The 13,593-nt window shown below is 40.2% G+C and overlaps 26 pseudogenes; all 26 read left to right on the plus strand.

Annotated features, from left to right (window-relative positions):
• Positions 1–3,295: 3,295 nt before the first annotated feature.
• On the plus strand, positions 3,296–3,414 carry LOC114798940 (uncharacterized; annotated as a pseudogene).
• A 161-nt stretch (positions 3,415–3,575) lies between these two features.
• On the plus strand, positions 3,576–3,694 carry LOC114798937 (uncharacterized; annotated as a pseudogene).
• Positions 3,695–3,854: 160 nt separating this feature from the next.
• LOC114798946 (uncharacterized) lies at positions 3,855–3,973 on the plus strand (annotated as a pseudogene).
• Positions 3,974–4,503: 530 nt separating this feature from the next.
• LOC114798927 (uncharacterized) lies at positions 4,504–4,622 on the plus strand (annotated as a pseudogene).
• A 161-nt stretch (positions 4,623–4,783) lies between these two features.
• Positions 4,784–4,902, plus strand: LOC114798938 (uncharacterized; annotated as a pseudogene).
• Positions 4,903–5,062: 160 nt separating this feature from the next.
• Positions 5,063–5,181, plus strand: LOC114798941 (uncharacterized; annotated as a pseudogene).
• A 533-nt stretch (positions 5,182–5,714) lies between these two features.
• On the plus strand, positions 5,715–5,833 carry LOC114798929 (uncharacterized; annotated as a pseudogene).
• Positions 5,834–5,994: 161 nt separating this feature from the next.
• On the plus strand, positions 5,995–6,113 carry LOC114798928 (uncharacterized; annotated as a pseudogene).
• Positions 6,114–6,273: 160 nt separating this feature from the next.
• Positions 6,274–6,392, plus strand: LOC114798959 (uncharacterized; annotated as a pseudogene).
• Positions 6,393–6,933: 541 nt separating this feature from the next.
• Positions 6,934–7,052, plus strand: LOC114798923 (uncharacterized; annotated as a pseudogene).
• Positions 7,053–7,213: 161 nt separating this feature from the next.
• Positions 7,214–7,332, plus strand: LOC114798930 (uncharacterized; annotated as a pseudogene).
• A 160-nt stretch (positions 7,333–7,492) lies between these two features.
• On the plus strand, positions 7,493–7,611 carry LOC114798910 (uncharacterized; annotated as a pseudogene).
• Positions 7,612–8,147: 536 nt separating this feature from the next.
• LOC114798931 (uncharacterized) lies at positions 8,148–8,266 on the plus strand (annotated as a pseudogene).
• A 161-nt stretch (positions 8,267–8,427) lies between these two features.
• LOC114798932 (uncharacterized) lies at positions 8,428–8,546 on the plus strand (annotated as a pseudogene).
• Positions 8,547–8,707: 161 nt separating this feature from the next.
• LOC114798919 (uncharacterized) lies at positions 8,708–8,826 on the plus strand (annotated as a pseudogene).
• Positions 8,827–9,359: 533 nt separating this feature from the next.
• On the plus strand, positions 9,360–9,478 carry LOC114798924 (uncharacterized; annotated as a pseudogene).
• Positions 9,479–9,638: 160 nt separating this feature from the next.
• LOC114798933 (uncharacterized) lies at positions 9,639–9,757 on the plus strand (annotated as a pseudogene).
• A 160-nt stretch (positions 9,758–9,917) lies between these two features.
• Positions 9,918–10,036, plus strand: LOC114798920 (uncharacterized; annotated as a pseudogene).
• A 528-nt stretch (positions 10,037–10,564) lies between these two features.
• Positions 10,565–10,683, plus strand: LOC114798934 (uncharacterized; annotated as a pseudogene).
• Positions 10,684–10,846: 163 nt separating this feature from the next.
• Positions 10,847–10,965, plus strand: LOC114798939 (uncharacterized; annotated as a pseudogene).
• A 160-nt stretch (positions 10,966–11,125) lies between these two features.
• LOC114798921 (uncharacterized) lies at positions 11,126–11,244 on the plus strand (annotated as a pseudogene).
• A 532-nt stretch (positions 11,245–11,776) lies between these two features.
• LOC114798925 (uncharacterized) lies at positions 11,777–11,895 on the plus strand (annotated as a pseudogene).
• A 161-nt stretch (positions 11,896–12,056) lies between these two features.
• Positions 12,057–12,175, plus strand: LOC114798935 (uncharacterized; annotated as a pseudogene).
• Positions 12,176–12,336: 161 nt separating this feature from the next.
• Positions 12,337–12,455, plus strand: LOC114798936 (uncharacterized; annotated as a pseudogene).
• A 159-nt stretch (positions 12,456–12,614) lies between these two features.
• Positions 12,615–12,733, plus strand: LOC114798922 (uncharacterized; annotated as a pseudogene).
• Positions 12,734–13,270: 537 nt separating this feature from the next.
• Positions 13,271–13,389, plus strand: LOC114798926 (uncharacterized; annotated as a pseudogene).
• Positions 13,390–13,593: the final 204 nt, after the last annotated feature.

The following is a 13,593-nucleotide window of genomic DNA, read 5'->3' on the forward strand; positions in this document are numbered from 1 at the left end:
TGTGTGCTGATCTGGCAGAGCTGATATTGTAAACATATATTGTGGTATAGACAGGATGCTGACTGGACAACAATAATAAAATGCGTCATTCATGATGAGGAAGAGATGAAGAGAAGTGTGCCAGTCTCCTCAATAATCCTCATTATATGTGCACACATATAATGTATGGGTATGTACAGCCCTTTGCTGTTCACTTCTCTTGTGTTTCTGGCCCTTTTCATTGAATCCCCTGGTCAAATCACGGTGTGTCTGTGCTCTTCGTCTTCGTCTCTCTGTGGTCCTAGCTCATTCCAACTGCTCCTACTCTTAGAAACAGCAATTCTTACAGTGGACACAAACATACAATTCTCCAGGAGGACTCCAATGATAACTGGCTGGCGGTTATTGTTGGGACTGATAGAAAGCTGGACATAGAAGTTTACAGAAAACCCACCCACACTGACCAGTGTCTATTGCTTGACTCACATCACCCACTACAACACAAACTAGGAGTAATCAGGACTCTGTACCATAGAGCAGAGAACATTCCCACCACCTCAGAAGGCAGAACTGAGGAAGACAGGCATCTGAAGACGGCCCTTAAAACCTGTGGATGTCCCAAGTGGGCGTTTAACAAGGCAGGATCCTCCTCCAAGAAAAGGACCACAGAACAACCTGAATCCCAGGGCCAACTGAAGAACCTGGACTGAAAAGGATTTCGGGAAACACCACATACCGGTCCATTTCGAACCTGCAGACACACTGAGACAGAGACTCGTCCATCCCAAAGACCGGATACCAAAACAGAAGAAGAGCAATGTAGTGTATGCTGTCCCATGTGGTGAAGAGTGCTCCGAGCTGCACATCGGGGAAACCAAACAGCTGCTACACAGGAGGATGGCCCAGCACCTCAGGGCCAGAATCAGCTGTGTACCTTCACCTTAAGGACAAAGGACACTCATTTTTGGACGAAAATGTTCAAATATTGGACAGAGAAGATAGGTGGTTTGAGAGAGGAATGAGGGAAACTTTGCATGTGCAAATCAACAAACTCTCAGTCAACAGAGGAGGAGACCTCGGACACAATTTATCTCCATCCTATTTCGCTGCCCTTCATCCATTCCTGGAAAAATCAGGCCTAATTCACACGTCCACCAGGTTGACCACATTTAACCACCCGCTTAATGGGGGTAAGAGGAGCTGCCAGGGCGGGGCAAAAGAGTCAAAAGAGTCTAGTCGAGTGTTTGGAACTTAAGTGGGAAAAACTGGGATCATCAACCCTTTTTTGCTATTTATATAGTTATGCTATTATGTACTACTTGGGAGGCGGTAAAACGTATGAAAATTCGTTTTCCCCCTTGACTGTCAAAACATGATGGCGAAAAGGCATAAAAGTTCAGTGGTTACTATCCCACGCAGTCTGTCTGTCTGTCTGTGTTTGCAGTGTTGGGGGACCCAGTGACCATTGTAGAGATCATACAAAAACAAAATTCACTTTTTGTTTTATAATTCAGTGATGATTCTGCTCAGGTACGAGCATGTTATCAAGCATGGCCTGTCTTGAAGCAGTGGTGTGGGTAAAGAAATGCAAATATGCCAGGGTTCACAGGTAACTAGTGTTTTGGCACAACAAAAGCAGGAGGACAATGGAGCTGGTGGCCTCTCCACACGAGGTTGGGCCAAAAATTGCTCGCTAAAAGTTGCTAAAATGTGCTAAAAGCAGAGAACTTCCTTTTGTGCTGAACTGGATAATATATCACTGCACATAGCCTACTACTTCAGTGCCATCAAGAATTCTGTGGCGTACGAACCTCCTCTCCAAAGAAATAACATGCAGAGAAGTCTCACCACTCAGCAGGCCTTGGAAATTCTCCTGAGTGAAGTAAACCCTTGTGACTCGGATGGAGAAGACATAGAACTTCAGCCGGATTCTGAAACAGAGCCGTCTGATCAGTCTTCAGGTTCATTTTTATTTCATATTATTTCCTATTTCATTTCAAACAAGTAATAGGAAAATATCAAAAAAGCAGAGCAGAGTGACAGAAATATCTACTCTGCCTTTTTTATAGTTTCCACTTTTTTTGTTTGTGCACCTTAGCAGACATTCACTGCCATCTGAAGTGCAAGACATTTTTCTGCTTTAGTTGTATCTTTTTATTTACGAAGATATTTCAGAATTATTATTAGTATCTATGCATGCATTTGTGATATCATTTGACTTTCCCATTGCTCACAATTTGAATGTGTTCATACTGCAGATGAGGAGGCTGCTCCTCAACCTAAAAAGAGAGCTTGTTTGGGGACTGAACTGACAGAGACAGCGAAAGATGGCACAGTGTGGCGTGAAGAGCAGGTGTGGACGCATCTCCCTTTCACCCCAATAGAAGCGTAAGCCGCAGATAGAGAGCCAACGGCTAAGGCCAGAAGAAGTATCTCGAGTCGCCTTCAGAGCTTCCTGTGTTTCATCACTCTTGACATGCTTCGTAGCATTCAAGAATGGACTATCCAACATGCACAGCAAACGGAGCATGCTCATTGGTTCATGGCCCTCCCTGAACTAATGGCATTTATCACGATTGTCATCTTGCGGGGGATTACCAAGGTTCCATTGCTACGTGACTGCCGGTCAGCAAACCTGGGAACCCACAAATCATTGGAACTATGCCGCGAAACCGCTTCCAAGACATCAGAGAGGGCAGCCCTGCCTCACCCAACAAGTCTGGGGAATCCAAGGGTTGAGTGAGCCTTTAAGGTACACCCGACAGCCACCTTCCGGTAGAGGGACTGGATCCACCTTATGAACTTCTCACCAATCCCCAATCTCTCCAATACTTTAAACAGAAAGTAGTGGTCTAAACAATAAAACAGCAATTGTGAAGGGGACCTGATGATCCTCTGCCCATGTGATCACATCCCAGATTAGGTGTAAATTCCAGGAGTTAAATTAAGTCAGAGTGAAGTGATTGTAACATGTGATACAGCACAGCACACGGTGCACACAGTGAAATTTGTCCTCTGCATCACCCTGAGTGAGCAGTGGGCAGCCCGGGGAGCAGTGTGTGGGGACGGTGCTTTGCTCAGTGTCACCTCAGTGGCACTTGGGCCAGGTTAGTACTTGGATGGGAGACTACCTGGGAATACCAGGTGCTGTAAGCTTTAACTATTGAAAAACTTTTAAAATGAAAGTATTTACATGGCTTTGTTAGCTTTTTTTGCCTTTTCTCCATCTTAATTTGACAGTAAAGTGGGAGTTTTCACTCTTTGATATGTGTTCAAGCCCCTTTGGTTTAAAGTTCAAGATTTTCAAGCAGAGTTTGTGTACGGACAAACCAGCTGAAGAATGCCCAATCTTGCCTGATCTCAGAAGCTAAGAAAGCTTGGGCCTGGTTAGTACTTGGATGGGAGACTACATGGGAATACCAGGTGCTGTAAGCTTTAAAAATTGAAAAACTTTTCAAATGAAAGTATTTACATGGCTTTGTTAGCTTTTTTTGCCTTTTCTCCATCATAATTTGATAGTAAAGCGGGAGTTGTCGCACTTTATAATGTTTTCAAAGCCCTTTTGGTTTAAAGTTCAAGATTTTCAAGCAGAGTTTGTGTACGGACAAACCAGCTGAAGAATGCCCAATCTTGTCTGATCTCAGAAGCTAAGAAGGCTTGGGCCTGGTTAGTACTTGGATGGGAGACTACCTGGGAATGCCAGGTGCTGTAAGCTTTAACTATTGAAAAACTTTTAAAATGAAAGTATTTACATGGCTTTATTAGCTTTTTTTGCCTTTTCTCAATCATTATTTGATAGTAAAGCGGGAGTTTTCGCACTTTATAATGTTTTCAAAGTCCTTTTGTTGAAAGTCCAAGATTTTCAAGCAGAGTTTGCTTACGGACATGCCAGCTGAAGATTGCCCAATCTTGTCTGATCTCAGAAGCTAAGAAGGCTTGGGCCTGGTTAGTACTTGGATGGGAGACTACATGGGAATGCCAGGTGCTGTAAGCTTTAACTATTGTAAAACTTTTAAAATGAAAGTATTTACATCACTTTGTTAACTTTTTAAAAATAAGTTAAGGGGTACTTTCTTTATTTAGTATGTTTTCCCGCCTTTTTTTTTTTTTTTTTTTTTTAAACTTCTCTTCAGGTTTCTTTGTCTGTGTGTGCTCTACAACGATCATTCACAGGCTTGGCTATGGAGTGGGGTGGAGCTGAATCGATTAGGTGGGGTTTTCCAGCCCTCGGCCTTCAGGTGCTACGCACCCTGATGTCAATTTAATATCTGATATGTCATATTAAGCGGATTTTTATAACAGGGAGTCGGCAATAGGGCCTGCTCCATCCGCTCCATTCATCGACCCAGTATTGCATTGCCTCTAGAAGGTGTGCACTTTATTTGTTGTTTTGCAAATAAAAGCTTACCACTCCAACTTTTTGCCTTTTCTCCATCATAATTTGACAGTAAAGCGGGAGTTTTCACTCTTTGATATGTGTTCAAGCGCCTTTGGTTTAAAGTTCAAGATTTTCAAGCAGAGCTTGTGTACGGACAAACCAGCTGAAGAATGCCCAATCTTGTCTGATCTCAGAAGCTAAGAAGGCTTGGGCCTGGTTAGTACTTGGATGGGAGACTACATGGGAATACCAGGTGCTGTAAGCTTTAACTACTGAAAAACTTTTCAAATGAAAGTATTTACATGGCTTTGTTAGCTTTTTTTGCCTTTTCTCCATCATAATTTGATAGTAAAGCGGGAGTTTTCGCACTTTATAATGTTTTCAAAGCCCTTTTGGTTTAAAGTTCAAGATTTTCAAGCAGAGTTTGTGTACGGACAAACCAGCTGAAGAATGCCCAATCTTGTCTGATCTCAGAAGCTAAGAAGGCTTGGGCCTGGTTAGTACTTGAATGGGAGACTACATGGGAATACCAGGTGCTGTAAGCTTTAACTATTGAAAAACTTTTAAAATGAAAGTATTTACATGGCTTTATTAGCTTTTTTTGCCTTTTCTCAATCATTATTTGATAGTAAAGCGGGAGTTTTCGCACTTTATAATGTTTTCAAAGTCCTTTTGTTGAAAGTCCAAGACTTTCAAGCAGAGTTTGCTTACGGACATGCCAGCTGAAGATTGCCCAATCTTGTCTGATCTCAGAAGCTAAGAAGGCTTGGGCCTGGTTAGTACTTGGATGGGAGACTACATGGGAATGCCAGGTGCAGTAAGCTTTAACTATTGTAAAACTTTTAAAATGAAAGTATTTACATCACTTTGTTAACTTTTTTAAAATAAGTTAAGGGGTACTTTCTTTATTTAGTATGTTTTCCCGCCTTTTTTTTTTTTTTTTTTTTTTTTAAACTTCTCTTCAGGTTTCTTTGTCTGTGTGTGCTCTACAACGATCATTCACAGGCTTGGCTATGGAGTGGGGTGGAGCTGAATCGATTAGGTGGGGTTTTCCAGCCCTCGGCCTTCAGGTGCTACGCACCCTGATGTCAATTTAATATCTGATATGTCATATTAAGCGGATTTTTATAACAGGGAGTCGGCAATAGGGCCTGCTCCATCCGCTCCATTCATCGACCCAGTATTGCATTGCCTCTAGAAGGTGTGCACTTTATTTGTTGTTTTGCAAATAAAAGCTTACCACTCCAACTTTTTGCCTTTTCTCCATCATAATTTGACAGTAAAGCTGGGAGTTTTCACTCTTTGATATGTGTTCAAGCGCCTTTGGTTTAAAGTTCAAGATTTTCAAGCAGAGATTGTGTACGGACAAACCAGCTGAAGAATGCCCAATCTTGTCTGATCTCAGAAGCTAAGAAGGCTTGGGCCTGGTTAGTACTTGGATGGGAGACTACATGGGAATACCAGGTGCTGTAAGCTTTAACTATTGAAAAACTTTTCAAATGAAAGTATTTACATGGCTTTGTTAGCTTTTTTTGCCTTTTCTCCATCATAATTTGATAGTAAAGCGGGAGTTTTCGCACTTTATAATGTTTTCAAAGCCCTTTTGGTTTAAAGTTCAAGATTTTCAAGCAGAGTTTGTGTACGGACAAACCAGCTGAAAAATGCCCAATCTTGTCTGATCTCAGAAGCTAAGAAGGCTTGGGCCTGGTTAGTACTTGGATGGGAGACTACATGGGAATACCAGGTGCTGTAAGCTTTAACTATTGAAAAACTTTTAAAATGAAAGTATTTACATGGCTTTATTAGCTTTTTTTGCCTTTTCTCAATCATTATTTGATAGTAAAGCGGGAGTTTTCGCACTTTATAATGTTTTCAAAGTCCTTTTGTTGAAAGTCCAAGATTTTCAAGCAGAGTTTGCTTACGGACATGCCAGCTGAAGATTGCCCAATCTTGTCTGATCTCAGAAGCTAAGAAGGCTTGGGCCTGGTTAGTACTTGGATGGGAGACTACATGGGAATGCCAGGTGCTGTAAGCTTTAACTATTGTAAAACTTTTAAAATTAAAGTATTTACATCACTTTGTTAACTTTTTTAAAATAAGTTAAGGGGTACTTTCTTTATTTAGTATGTTTTCCCGCCTTTTTTCTTTTTTTTTTTTTTTTTTTTTTTTTTAAACTTCTCTTCAGGTTTCTTTGTCTGTGTGTGCTCTACAACGATCATTCACAGGCTTGGCTATGGAGTGGGGTGGAGCTGAATCGATTAGGTGGGGTTTTCCAGCCCTCGGCCTTCAGGTGCTACGCACCCTGATGTCAATTTAATATCTGATATGTCATATTAAGCGGATTTTTATAACAGGGAGTCGGCAATAGGGCCTGCTCCATCCGCTCCATTCATCGACCCAGTATTGCATTGCCTCTAGAAGGTGTGCACTTTATTTGTTGTTTTGCAAATAAAAGCTTACCACTCCAACTTTTTGCCTTTTCTCCATCATAATTTGACAGTAAAGCGGGAGTTTTCACTCTTTGATATGTGTTCAAGCGCCTTTGGTTTAAAGTTCAAGATTTTCAAGCAGAGCTTGTGTACGGACAAACCAGCTGAAGAATGCCCAATCTTGTCTGATCTCAGAAGCTAAGAAGGCTTGGGCCTGGTTAGTACTTGGATGGGAGACTACCTGGGAATACCAGGTGCTGTAAGCTTTAACTATTGAAAAACTTTCAAATGAAAGTATTTACATGGCTTTGTTAGCTTTTTTTTGCCTTTTCTCCATCATAATTTGATAGTAAAGCGGGAGTTGTCGCACTTTATAATGTTTTCAAAGCCCTTTTGGTTTAAAGTTCAAGATTTTCAAGCAGAGTTTGTGTACGGACAAACCAGCTGAAGAATGCCCAATCTTGTCTGATCTCAGAAGCTAAGAAGGCTTGGGCCTGGTTAGTACTTGGATGGGAGACTACATGGGAATACCAGGTGCTGTAAGCTTTAACTATTGAAAAACTTTTAAAATGAAAGTATTTACATGGCTTTATTAGCTTTTTTTGCCTTTTCTCAATCATTATTTGATAGTAAAGCGGGAGTTTTCGCACTTTATAATGTTTTCAAAGTCCTTTTGTTGAAAGTCCAAGATTTTCAAGCAGAGTTTGCTTACGGACATGCCAGCTGAAGATTGCCCAATCTTGTCTGATCTCAGAAGCTAAGAAGGCTTGGGCCTGGTTAGTACTTGGATGGGAGACTACATGGGAATGCCAGGTGCTGTAAGCTTTAACTATTGTAAAACTTTTAAAATGAAAGTATTTACATCACTTTGTTAACTTTTTAAAATAAGTTAAGGGGTACTTTCTTTATTTAGTATGTTTTCCCGCCTTTTTTTTTTTTTTTTTTTTTTTTTTTTTAAACTTCTCTTCAGGTTTCTTTGTCTGTGTGTGCTCTACAACGATCATTCACAGGCTTGGCTATGGAGTGGGGTGGAGCTGAATCGATTAGGTGGGGTTTTCCAGCCCTCGGCCTTCAGGTGCTACGCACCCTGATGTCAATTTAATATCTGATATGTCATATTAAGCGGATTTTTATAACAGGGAGTCGGCAATAGGGCCTGCTCCATCCGCTCCATTCATCGACCCAGTATTGCATTGCCTCTAGAAGGTGTGCACTTTATTTGTTGTTTTGCAAATAAAAGCTTACCACTCCAACTTTTTGCCTTTTCTCCATCATAATTTGACAGTAAAGCGGGAGTTTTCACTCTTTGATATGTGTTCAAGCGCCTTTGGTTTAAAGTTCAAGATTTTCAAGCAGAGCTTGTGTACGGACAAACCAGCTGAAGAATGCCCAATCTTGTCTGATCTCAGAAGCTAAGAAGGCTTGGGCCTGGTTAGTACTTGGATGGGAGACTACATGGGAATACCAGGTGCTGTAAGCTTTAACTATTGAAAAACTTTTCAAATGAAAGTATTTACATGGCTTTGTTAGCTTTTTTTGCCTTTTCTCCATCATAATTTGATAGTAAAGCGGGAGTTTTCGCACTTTATAATGTTTTCAAAGCCCTTTTGGTTTAAAGTTCAAGATTTTCAAGCAGAGTTTGTGTACGGACAAACCAGCTGAAGAATGCCCAATCTTGTCTGATCTCAGAAGCTAAGAAGGCTTGGGCCTGGTTAGTACTTGGATGGGAGACTACATGGGAATACCAGGTGCTGTAAGCTTTAACTATTGAAAAACTTTTAAAATGAAAGTATTTACATGGCTTTATTAGCTTTTTTTTGCCTTTTCTCAATCATTATTTGATAGTAAAGCGGGAGTTTTCGCACTTTATAATGTTTTCAAAGTCCTTTTGTTGAAAGTCCAAGATTTTCAAGCAGAGTTTGCTTACGGACATGCCAGCTGAAGATTGCCCAATCTTGTCTGATCTCAGAAGCTAAGAAGGCTTGGGCCTGGTTAGTACTTGGATGGGAGACTACATGGGAATGCCAGGTGCTGTAAGCTTTAACTATTGTAAAACTTTTAAAATGAAAGTATTTACATCACTTTGTTAACTTTTTTAAAATAAGTTAAGGGGTACTTTCTTTATTTAGTATGTTTTCCCCGCCTTTTTTTTTTTTTTTTTTTTTTTTAAACTTCTCTTCAGGTTTCTTTGTCTGTGTGTGCTCTACAACGATCATTCACAGGCTTGGCTATGGAGTGGGGTGGAGCTGAATCGATTAGGTGGGGTTTTCCAGCCCTCGGCCTTCAGGTGCTACGCACCCTGATGTCAATTTAATATCTGATATGTCATATTAAGCGGATTTTTATAACAGGGAGTCGGCAATAGGGCCTGCTCCATCCGCTCCATTCATCGACCCAGTATTGCATTGCCTCTAGAAGGTGTGCACTTTATTTGTTGTTTTGCAAATAAAAGCTTACCACTCCAACTTTTTGCCTTTTCTCCATCATAATTTGACAGTAAAGCGGGAGTTTTCACTCTTTGATATGTGTTCAAGCCCCTTTGGTTTAAAGTTCAAGATTTTCAAGCAGAGCTTGTGTACGGACAAACCAGCTGAAGAATGCCCAATCTTGTCTGATCTCAGAAGCTAAGAAGGCTTGGGCCTGGTTAGTACTTGGATGGGAGACTACCTGGGAATACCAGGTGCTGTAAGCTTTAACTATTGAAAAACTTTTCAAATGAAAGTATTTACATGGCTTTGTTAGCTTTTTTTGCCTTTTCTCCATCATAATTTGATAGTAAAGCGGGAGTTTCGCACTTTATAATGTTTTCAAAGCCCTTTTGGTTTAAAGTTCAAGATTTTCAAGCAGAGTTTGTGTACGGACAAACCAGCTGAAGAATGCCCAATCTTGTCTGATCTCAGAAGCTAAGAAGGCTTGGGCCTGGTTAGTACTTGGATGGGAGACTACATGGGAATACCAGGTGCTGTAAGCTTTAACTATTGAAAAACTTTTAAAATGAAAGTATTTACATGGCTTTATTAGCTTTTTTTGCCTTTTCTCAATCATTATTTGATAGTAAAGCGGGAGTTTTCGCACTTTATAATGTTTTCAAAGTCCTTTTGTTGAAAGTCCAAGATTTTCAAGCAGAGTTTGCTTACGGACATGCCAGCTGAAGATTGCCCAATCTTGTCTGATCTCAGAAGCTAAGAAGGCTTGGGCCTGGTTAGTACTTGGATGGGAGACTACATGGGAATGCCAGGTGCTGTAAGCTTTAACTATTGTAAAACTTTTAAAATGAAAGTATTTACATCACTTTGTTAACTTTTTTAAAATAAGTTAAGGGGTACTTTCTTTATTTAGTATGTTTTCCCGCCTTTTTTTTTTTTTTTTTTTTAAACTTCTCTTCAGGTTTCTTTGTCTGTGTGTGCTCTACAACGATCATTCACAGGCTTGGCTATGGAGTGGGGTGGAGCTGAATCGATTAGGTGGGGTTTTCCAGCCCTCGGCCTTCAGGTGCTACGCACCCTGATGTCAATTTAATATCTGATATGTCATATTAAGCGGATTTTTATAACAGGGAGTCGGCAATAGGGCCTGCTCCATCCGCTCCATTCATCGACCCAGTATTGCATTGCCTCTAGAAGGTGTGCACTTTATTTGTTGTTTTGCAAATAAAAGCTTACCACTCCAACTTTTTGCCTTTTCTCCATCATAATTTGACAGTAAAGCGGGAGTTTTCACTCTTTGATATGTGTTCAAGCGCCTTTGGTTTAAAGTTCAAGATTTTCAAGCAGAGCTTGTGTACGGACAAACCAGCTGAAGAATGCCCAATCTTGTCTGATCTCAGAAGCTAAGAAGGCTTGGGCCTGGTTAGTACTTGGATGGGAGACTACATGGGAATACCAGGTGCTGTAAGCTTTAACTATTGAAAAACTTTTCAAATGAAAGTATTTACATGGCTTTGTTAGCTTTTTTTTGCCTTTTCTCCATCATAATTTGATAGTAAAGCGGGAGTTTTCGCACTTTATAATGTTTTCAAAGCCCTTTTGGTTTTAAAGTTCAAGATTTTCAAGCAGAGTTTGTGTACGGACAAACCAGCTGAAAAATGCCCAATCTTGTCTGATCTCAGAAGCTAAGAAGGCTTGGGCCTGGTTAGTACTTGGATGGGAGACTACATGGGAATACCAGGTGCTGTAAGCTTTAACTATTGAAAAACTTTTAAAATGAAAGTATTTACATGGCTTTATTAGCTTTTTTTGCCTTTTCTCAATCATTATTTGATAGTAAAGCGGGAGTTTTCGCACTTTATAATGTTTTCAAAGTCCTTTTGTTGAAAGTCCAAGATTTTCAAGCAGAGTTTGCTTACGGACATGCCAGCTGAAGATTGCCCAATCTTGTCTGATCTCAGAAGCTAAGAAGGCTTGGGCCTGGTTAGTACTTGGATGGGAGACTACATGGGAATGCCAGGTGCTGTAAGCTTTAACTATTGTAAAACTTTTAAAATGAAAGTATTTACATCACTTTGTTAACTTTTTTAAAATAAGTTAAGGGGTACTTTCTTTATTTAGTATGTTTTCCCGCCTTTTTTTTTTTTTTTTTTTTTTTTAAACTTCTCTTCAGGTTTCTTTGTCTGTGTGTGCTCTACAACGATCATTCACAGGCTTGGCTATGGAGTGGGGTGGAGCTGAATCGATTAGGTGGGGTTTTCCAGCCCTCGGCCTTCAGGTGCTACGCACCCTGATGTCAATTTAATATCTGATATGTCATATTAAGCGGATTTTTATAACAGGGAGTCGGCAATAGGGCCTGCTCCATCCGCTCCATTCATCGACCCAGTATTGCATTGCCTCTAGAAGGTGTGCACTTTATTTGTTGTTTTGCAAATAAAAGCTTACCACTCCAACTTTTTGCCTTTTCTCCATCATAATTTGACAGTAAAGCGGGAGTTTTCACTCTTTGATATGTGTTCAAGCGCCTTTGGTTTAAAGTTCAAGATTTTCAAGCAGAGCTTGTGTACGGACAAACCAGCTGAAGAATGCCCAATCTTGTCTGATCTCAGAAGCTAAGAAGGCTTGGGCCTGGTTAGTACTTGGATGGGAGACTACCTGGGAATACCAGGTGCTGTAAGCTTTAACTATTGAAAAACTTTTCAAATGAAAGTATTTACATGGCTTTGTTAGCTTTTTTTGCCTTTTCTCCATCATAATTTGATAGTAAAGCGGGAGTTTTCGCACTTTATAATGTTTTCAAAGCCCTTTTGGTTTAAAGTTCAAGATTTTCAAGCAGAGTTTGTGTACGGACAAACCAGCTGAAGAATGCCCAATCTTGTCTGATCTCAGAAGCTAAGAAGGCTTGGGCCTGGTTAGTACTTGGATGGGAGACTACATGGGAATACCAGGTGCTGTAAGCTTTAACTATTGAAAAACTTTTCAAATGAAAGTATTTACATGGCTTTGTTAGCTTTTTTTGCCTTTTCTCCATCATAATTTGATAGTAAAGCGGGAGTTTTCGCACTTTATAATGTTTTCAAAGCCCTTTTGGTTTAAAGTTCAAGATTTTCAAGCAGAGTTTGTGTACGGACAAACCAGCTGAAGAATGCCCAATCTTGTCTGATCTCAGAAGCTAAGAAGGCTTGGGCCTGGTTAGTACTTGGATGGGAGACTACATGGGAATACCAGGTGCTGTAAGCTTTAACTATTGAAAAACTTTTAAAATGAAAGTATTTACATGGCTTTATTAGCTTTTTTTGCCTTTTCTCAATCATTATTTGATAGTAAAGCGGGAGTTTTCGCACTTTATAATGTTTTCAAGTCCTTTTGTTGAAAGTCCAAGATTTTCAAGCAGAGTTTGCTTACGGACATGCCAGCTGAAGATTGCCCAATCTTGTCTGATCTCAGAAGCTAAGAAGGCTTGGGCCTGGTTAGTACTTGGATGGGAGACTACATGGGAATGCCAGGTGCTGTAAGCTTTAACTATTGTAAAACTTTTAAAATGAAAGTATTTACATCACTTTGTTAACTTTTTTAAAATAAGTTAAGGGGTACTTTCTTTATTTAGTATGTTTTCCCGCCTTTTTTTTTTTTTTTTTTTTTTTTTTTTAAACTTCTCTTCAGGTTTCTTTGTCTGTGTGTGCTCTACAACGATCATTCACAGGCTTGGCTATGGAGTGGGGTGGAGCTGAATCGATTAGGTGGGGTTTTCCAGCCCTCGGCCTTCAGGTGCTACGCACCCTGATGTCAATTTAATATCTGATATGTCATATTAAGCGGATTTTTTATAACAGGGAGTCGGCAATAGGGCCTGCTCCATCCGCTCCATTCATCGACCCAGTATTGCATTGCCTCTAGAAGGTGTGCACTTTATTTGTTGTTTTGCAAATAAAAGCTTACCACTCCAACTTTTTGCCTTTTCTCCATCATAATTTGACAGTAAAGCGGGAGTTTTCACTCTTTGATATGTGTTCAAGCGCCTTTGGTTTAAAGTTCAAGATTTTCAAGCAGAGCTTGTGTACGGACAAACCAGCTGAAGAATGCCCAATCTTGTCTGATCTCAGAAGCTAAGAAGGCTTGGGCCTGGTTAGTACTTGGATGGGAGACTACCTGGGAATACCAGGTGCTGTAAGCTTTAACTATTGAAAAACTTTTCAAATGAAAGTATTTACATGGCTTTGTTAGCTTTTTTTGCCTTTTCTCAATCATTATTTGATAGTAAAGCGGGAGTTTTCGCACTTTATAATGTTTTCAAAGTTCTTTTGTTGAAAGTCCAAGATTTTCAAGCAGAGTTTGCTTACGGACATGCCAGCTGAAGATTGCCCAATCTTGTCTGATC

The sequence above is a fragment of the Denticeps clupeoides genome, chromosome 10 (assembly GCF_900700375.1).
Source record: "Denticeps clupeoides chromosome 10, fDenClu1.1, whole genome shotgun sequence".
NCBI classification, from domain to species: Eukaryota; Metazoa; Chordata; class Actinopteri; order Clupeiformes; family Denticipitidae; genus Denticeps; species Denticeps clupeoides.